The following is an 8,444-nucleotide window of genomic DNA, read 5'->3' on the forward strand; positions in this document are numbered from 1 at the left end:
GAGAGAGAGAGAGACAGAGAGAGAGAGAGAGAGAGAGAGAGAGAGAAAGAGACAGAGACAGAGATAAGGAGAGAGAGAGAGATAGAGAGACAGAGAGAGAGAGAGAGAGAGAGAGAGAGAGAGAGAGGGAGAGACAGAGAGAGAGAGATAGAGTGTGTGTGAGAGAGAGAGACAGATAGATAGAGAGAGAAAGAAGGAGAGAAGGAAGGAGAGAGAGAGGGAAAGAGATTCTTCACATTCCTCCTTTTTCTACAGCAGGTTGGTTCTTGCCGGTCAAACACGTGTCTCTACTATACGGAAGTGAACAGTAGCTGGTAAATAAATATTATCTCATCTTGTTGGTTGTGAAATGCTTCATTTCAACTGTCAGTCAGTCAATGGATGTCAGAAGGTAATTTAACATCTGTGGACGTTTTTATTAGTAACCATGGTAATGAAGTCCCATCATTTTATTCTAATTTATTGGCCTTTTTTAGTAACTTGCAGGTATTTAACAGTAAAATACTCTCTTGACAATCCTTTAACTGACAGTTATCATTTATCAGTTGTAACTTTTAATGCTTAAAACATTTCTATGAATGTTTTACAGGTAATGTTCTTGTTTTTATAGGTTTTCATAGTTTGACACAAAACTAAACACTGACTGGAAATGATGTATTTTCTACCAGAAAAACTACTAACAGATTAACTACTGAACCAACGTAACACTGTTTTTAACTAACTGTTAAATACGAATGACTCCAGGAAACATGTATAAATGATCAGATAAATGTAAAATAAAGGTTTTCTCTGATTGTTTTCATTCAGCTGCTGAAAGTCCAAAGTTTCAAATCCAATTTTTGAATGTTTCTTTTTCTTTCCGATTTTCAACTTTTCATATAAGATGCTGCTGAGGTCCGATCAGATCCGATCAGATCCGATCCGATCCGATCAGGTCGCTGTATCGATCATTCTGGATCTGAAGGACTCCAGGATCAGGTGCATCTGTAGAGAAACCTGTCAGGGCCTAGTTGTTGTGTCTTGTCTACTTCCTGTTTTATTTTGGTGTGTTTTCCCTTGTCTTGTCTAGCTTCCTGCCTCCCTTCCCCTAATGTGTTACACCTGTGCCTCGTTGTTATCCAGAGTACATATGTGGTGAGCTCTTTCCCTTCTGGGCCAGATCGTCTTGTCAGTTTCTTGTCAGAGTATCGATGGATGGATTTCCTGGTTTTTGACTTTTAGACTGATTAAACGACTACTGAGAACTCTTCATCCCTGTGTCCCTGTCTCTGAATCTGAGTCCACCTGGTCTGTGTCTGACAAAACCTGATCTGAGTCTAGCAGGTGCAGCAGAGAAAGAGAGACTGTCCAACTATGAGCTGAATAAAGTTTTCATATCGCTGTTTTAGGAGAAGAAGAAGTCTATAAACTCAGTAAAATAAATCTTAAGGAACACTGAGTGAAACTGTGACGGATTATTTACGCATGATCAGTGACGTACCTTCAGTCCTTCACAGAGCCGTCAGACAACAAGCTGAAACACATCCCTCCAAACAATGAGCCCAACAAACTAAACTAAATCATCTCTGCTCCAACACTCAGTGAGAGAAGCTTTGAATCTGTTTGTTAGAAGCTTTGAATCCTTCCAGCAGCGACGGACTGAACACACTGAACAGGTTCTGCTGCTTCACCCACAAAACAGAAGCAGTGCTGCCACCTAGTGGTCAGAAGAAGCTACTGCATGAAGATTGGTGTTAAAAAAGTTACTAAATGAGGTGATGTCATTGTGTCATTACATCATAATGACATAAAATCACGTTATTATGTTAACCCTCCAGTTGTCCTCGAGTCAAGGAAGTAAGGGAGGAAGAGGGAAGGAAGGATGGAAGGGAGGAAAGGAGGGAGGGAGGGAGGAAGGGAGTAAGAAGGAAGGAAAGGAGGGAGGAAGAAGGAAAGGAGGGAGGAAGGGAGGGAGGGAGGAATGGAGTATGAAGGAAGGAAAGGAGGGAGGAAGAAGGAAGGGAGGGAGAAAGGAAAAGAGGAAGGGACGAAGGAAGGAAAGAAGGACAGAGTAAAGAAGCAAGGTAGGGGGAGGAAAGAAAGAGAAAAGGAGGGAGGGAAGAAGGAAAGAAGGAAGTAAGGAAAGAAGGATGGAGGAAGGAAGGACAGAAGGAAGGGAGGAATGAAGGAAGGAAAGGAAGGAGCAAGGAAGGAGGGAAGAAAGGGAGGGAGGAAAGGAAAGGAAGGAAGGACGGAGGAAAGAAGGAAGGAAGGAAGGTAGGGAAAAAGGAAAAGAGGAAGGAAGGAAGGAAGGAACAGTCAAAACAGACGGGGTCAATTTGACCCGGGAGGACGACACGAAGGTTAAATGACGAAAATATGATTTGACATGTATTAAATGTGTGTTTGTTTATCAACACATATTTTATTTGTAATTTAAACACATTAAGATCTTGTTTGATTGGCTGGTTGAGACTTCTCTCTACTTCACGTCTGAACACGTTACATCATGTTAAATCACGTTACATCCTTAAAAAAACCCTGATTGGCTCCGAGCTACCTGAGATGTAACCAGGCGGGGAGTTCTGGTCCTCTGAAATGAGGCCAACCAGGAAGTAACTTAAAACTGCATTCTATCAAAAGGCCACCAGGGGGCGACCGTTTTGGTGTCAAAAGGACTTCCGTCTCTATACAAGTCAATGGAGAATTCACCAACTTCTCACTTGATTTCTAACCTCAGTAAACGTTTTCAAAATGTGTTTATGGTCTCAATCGCTAGTTTAAAGCCTTCTTCAATGCAGTATGATGTTCATTTGGGACATTTTGGCCTCCCTGATTTTATATGTGACGATAAAGCAGGGTATGCATTAGGGCGTGGCTACGTGGTGATTGACAGGTTGATTGGTTCACAGGTTCAGGAGGGCGCCTCATGCTCCTCCTGATGCCCATATAAGTAGAATCCCTGTTTTTATTTTTCCCAGCATGCACCTGAAATGTTCAAGATGGCGCTGCTCAGATCCGATACTATTGGCCTCCGAGCAGCAGTCCACTAACCAATGGGTGACGTCATGGATGTTACGTCCATTTTATATACAGTCTATGGATGTAACAGTCCCTGTACATCCTGTCCATTAGCAACATGTATTTTTATTGAGCTCAGAGAAACTTTCCTCCTTCAGCAGATGAATAAAAACAAACTGAACAAACATAACTCTGCAGAGAAGTAAAAGCTTCTTCTAACTCATATGTATTTAACTCTTTACTTACTGCTCGATGCTCAGATAGAAACGGACTCCCTCCTCAGCAGCTGTTAGTCTCTCAACATGTCACTACTTCCTATCAGTGACAACAGGAAGTAGAAGAAGAAGGCAGCTTGATGCAGATAGTTAGAATGATGACTCTGTGTCACTTCCTGTGTTACATCTGTTTTAATCTGCTGCGGTTGAAGCAGGTCGTCACTATTTCTGTGCTGTTTGCAAACCACAAGAGCAGAGTGATCTGTGTGAGAGAATGAGTCACAGCTCTATCTATCTATCTATCTATCTATCTATCCATCTATCCATCCATCTATCCATCTATCTATCCATCTATCCATCTATCCATCTATCCATCTATCCATCTATCCATCTATCTATCCATCTATCCATCTATCCATCTATCCATCTATCCATCTATCCATCTATCCATCTATCCATCTATCTATCTATCTATTCATCTATTCATCTATCCATCTATCCATCTATCCATCTATCTATCCATCTATCCATCTATCCATCTATCCATCTATCCATCTATCCATCTATCCATCTATCCATCTATCCATCTATCCATCTATCCATCTATCCATCCATCCATCTATCCATCTATCCATTCATCTATCTATCTATCCATCTATCCATCTATCCATCTATCCATCTATCTATCTATCCATCTATCCATCTATCTATCTATCTATCTATCTATCTATCCATCTATCCATCTATCCATCTATCCATCTATCCATCTATCCATTCATCTATCTATCTATCCATCTATCCATCTATCCGTCCCCCCTAAAGTTGTTCATCATGGTTTATCATGTGACCAATGAGCAGAGAACTGGTTATTATTGATGTAGGGGCCTAAATATATATATATATATATACCTTTCTAGGGATGCTCTAGTTTTTATTTCATTTTCCTCTTTTTAGTGCGTTTTTTTCTCTGTATGCTTTAAATGTTGTTACTTTTTTCCATGTTTTCATTTTCATTGTATTTTTGTGTACTGTGAACTGTATTGTTTTTCTTTGTTGACCACAGGAAGAGAAGCTATTACCCAGCACAACTGCTAATGAGGATCCTAATAAATAAACTAACAGTATATAATCCAGCTGTATCTCTGTCTCAGAGCAGAGGATGAGATACTAATATTAACCTCTGGTGTAGTTTTCTGTCCTTCCTCCTCACTGCTCTGTGTTAAAGGTCCGGACACTGAGCAGAGACACAGAGCCGGTGTTTCAGTTTCATTGGTGACCGTGTTACATGGTGACTTTCACTTTCTCTTAAAAGCCTTTTGTAGTTTAATCCTTTTAAAATACTCATCTGTGTTTAATATCTAAGTTACGCTAAAGTTAAATAATGTTCAGAAGACTCATTCACCTCCTAACGTATCATACATACATACATACATGTAACCCAGTGACTAAAATAAATAAAATACAATACATCAGTCAGTCTGTGCTATTGACAGGCAGCAGTAGAAAAAGACATGTTTGGTTTAAATAGTCCAATAAAAGCTTAAATTATAACTTATTTTTATAGTTATAACCTCTTAACTTTGCTCTCAGAGTGAAACCAGAATGATGCATTGCACTTAACAATGTCCTGAGTCTCTTAAAATGATGTGAGAGTTGTTATTGTTTGTTTGTTTTTAAACACTTGCAGGAAGTTGAAGGTCTGATTCTCTTCATGAGCTGAGCCTAAAGTTCTGATCCTATAATCATCTTTATTATTAGTGTTGGACTGTTGGTCAACAGCTGAGACTGTTGTGTGAAGCAGTCTGAGCACATTTAGTTTATTACAGTTAATGAACATGAGTGAATATCACTGATGGATGTTTTCAGTAGTGGGGATCTGGCGCCCTCTGGTGTCTCTTTTCAGTAACGTCTCATGTGTTTTGTTCCCTCAGAGATCAGCTGTGCTTTATATAGATATGTTTAAAGGTTTTATTATTATTATCATTCTGTAACTTTTACATTTCTTTTGTCTTTTAATCTCTTTTTAGACCTTTTTAGTCGAGCTTTTATTAAACTTTATCTTTTATTTCATTTTACTTCTATCTATTTTAAACTAGTTTTTTTTTAACTCTAACTTTTAATTAACCTTTTCTCTTATTCTCTTATTTTTATTTAGCCTATTTTTAAAATGTCTCATTGTCTCTTGTTTGCATTGGTCTCAGCTTTTATTTTCTTTTCTTTCTTTTCTTTATGTTGTCACTTGTTCTGTACTGTGAACTAATGATCCTGTATGAAAGCTGCAATATATATATATATATATATATATATATATATATATATATATATATATATATATATATATATATATATACTTATATTTAATTAAAGTTCTCTCTTAATACAATAATCAGCGGTTCCTTCAGTGTCATAAATCAGCTGATATCACTGAGTTTATCTGCTGTGTTAGTTCAGATGTTTATTACTTCCTAAACTACTGATAACAACCAGGAAGCAGATATGACTCAGCACTGTGATTAAAGACAAGAAACACAAATCTGCTTCACAGGTCATTCTGATAGTTTTACAGTGTGATCACATCACTGTGTTGCTCTTTAAAAACCATTCAAACTGTAACAATGCACCTAACATAGTTTAGTACAGTTAATATTTATATTGTCTAATTTAGTCTCAGTTTAACCCTGAGAGCAGGATTGATGAGTCCTGGTCCAGTTTTCATCAGTTTTCATCAGTTCAACACACACATGGAGACAAACAGAGAGAACAGAGGAGGAAACATCTGCTGTCCAACATTAATAAACACTATAATAATACACTCACAGACTCAGTGATGCTGCAGCTGTAATGAGGGAGGAGGAGATGTGGTTTTATGGATTTTAACAAAAGAATTTAACTTGAGACACAAGTTTATTATTCAAAATAGAACTTATTAGATATATGTCAAACTGGAGATGATCTTTAAACATGTATGTCGATGTTTGAAGTTTGTAAGTTTACATAAAAAGGCACAAAATCTTTTATTAATGACAGATCTCAGGCCTGGTGGCGCCCCCTGGTGGCGGCGTTTGGTACTGCAGCTCTCCGGCCTTCTAGTGCCCCCTGGTGGCGGCTCTTGGGACTGCGGCTCTCCGGCCTTGTGTTGCCCCTGGTGGCGGCTCTTGGGACTACGGCTCTCGGGCCTTGTGACGCCCCCTGGTGGCGGCTCTTGGTGCTGCGGCTCTCCGGCCTTGTGAAGCCCCCTGGTGGCGGCTCTTAGTGCTGCGGCTCTCCTGCCTTGTGACGCCCCCTGGTGGCGGCTCTTAGTGCTGCGGCTCTCCTGCCTTGTTACGCCCCCTGGTGGCGGCTCTTAGTGCTGCGGCTCTCTGGCTTTGTGACGCCCCCTGGTGGCGGCTGTCGGACCGGCAGCCTTCTTCTTCTCCTCCCGGCGGCAGCAGCGGCTCGGCTCTGCTTCTATTCCCGGAGAGACCGCCTCCATTTTAGCACCGACACCCGGCGGAGGAGCAGCGGATCGCAGCGGATTCAGTGACCGGCGGAGGAGCACTCTCTGCGGCAGGACTCTCTGTGAAAACCCCGCTCTCACCCTCCAGGCCTGGATCAGCTGGGGCTGCAGCAGGACGGGGCTGCGGGGAATCTGGGAGGATTTAACGGGAGGATTTCTGCGCAGAAACGAGACATTTAACGGAAAACAGGAGCAGGAGGAGCGGCTACAGGTACAGGGCTTTATGCTAATTGGGTTTATTGATTACGGGGCTTTATTCTGATAAGGCGGCTTTGTTTGATCTCCTCTGCGGGTTGATTAGTGGCGGAGGCCGCTGCAGCCTCCGGCGGCCTGTCAGCGGCTCCTGCTCGGACAGCATCCATCCAGCCTCCGTACGGCTCCGGGCTTTTTGTTTTTTTAGTGGTGGTGGTGGTGATGGGGGGGGGCGAGGGAGTGTTGGGGGTTGGGGGGTGTGGGGGGGGGGGTTATATAATGTGTGCGCAGAGGACACACCGAGCTGTCTGCAGCTATAATGACTGTCTGATTAACACAAACAGATTCTCCTCATCGGAACAATCAAAGTGTTTCTGTCTCTGCTTCATGATCGGAGGATAATCGCAGGTTTTGCGGCCGCCTCGGAGCCTCTGAGGCCGGACTGCAGGTGCTGCAGGCCCGCTGCTTCACCAGGACAAACCCGGAGAAAAAAAACTCCCAAAATACTGAGTCACAGTCAGTGTGACAGCGGCTGAAATGGTCCTTTAACTGAGTCCGGATCGGATCAGCCGAACCTTAACCCTGAATCACAAACATACATGAGAATTAAACACGTGAAAAAAAAGCTGCTTCACATCTGATTGAACAGAGCTGAGCAACGTTTCACTGCAGATTCATCTTCTCACTAACATGTTTAATAAGCTACAGACAATTAACCTTCAACTGTTAATAATTAATAATCTTTTAAAGTCATTTTAAAAGCAGGAAAATAATGTCTTTGTTTTCAGCTTATTTAATGTGAATATTATATTTTCTTTGTCCTTTATGACAGAAAACTACATTTATTAAACTCAACTAAGAAACAGTTTTAAGCAATCAGAAAAATAATCAACAAATAAATAACTAATGAAAATAATCTACTTATTTGCAGCTTCATCAATAATCAGTCTATAATGGGAAGAGTTGTGAAGCTGTGACAGATTTGGGTCAAATGAAACTCATCAATTATTAAAACAAACTGTGACTCTGATCAGATGTTTCTGATCAATACTTTCTCCAGTTTGAGATTAAACTCTGCTGTTTGTTTGTGTCTCAAATAAATCAATTTATTCTTTAAGTCATTTTGTAATTAATTAACTGAGAAGAAACCAAATAAAGTTACATTTAAAGATCATTTAATGAAACAGATTAATGTTTAATGTCGTTCATTAAATCTCAATTTACTGCTGAGTGTCCAATAAAGTACTGAGATCATTTACTGCAGTAAAAGTACTAATACAGTAAAGTACTAGTACCTCAAACTGTACTACAGTAAAGTACAAGTACCTCTAACTGTACTACAGTAAAGTACAAGTACCTCAAACTGTACTACAGTAAAGTACAAGTACCTCTAACTGTACTACAGTAAAGTATAAGTACCTCTAACTGTACTACAGTAAAGTACTAGTACCTCTAACTGTACTACAGTAAAGTACAAGTACCTCAAACTGTACTACAGTAAAGTACAAGTACCTCAAACTGTACTACAGTAAAGTACAAGT

This window comes from Scomber scombrus, chromosome 2 (genome assembly GCF_963691925.1).
Source record: "Scomber scombrus chromosome 2, fScoSco1.1, whole genome shotgun sequence".
NCBI lineage: Eukaryota > Metazoa > Chordata > Actinopteri > Scombriformes > Scombridae > Scomber > Scomber scombrus.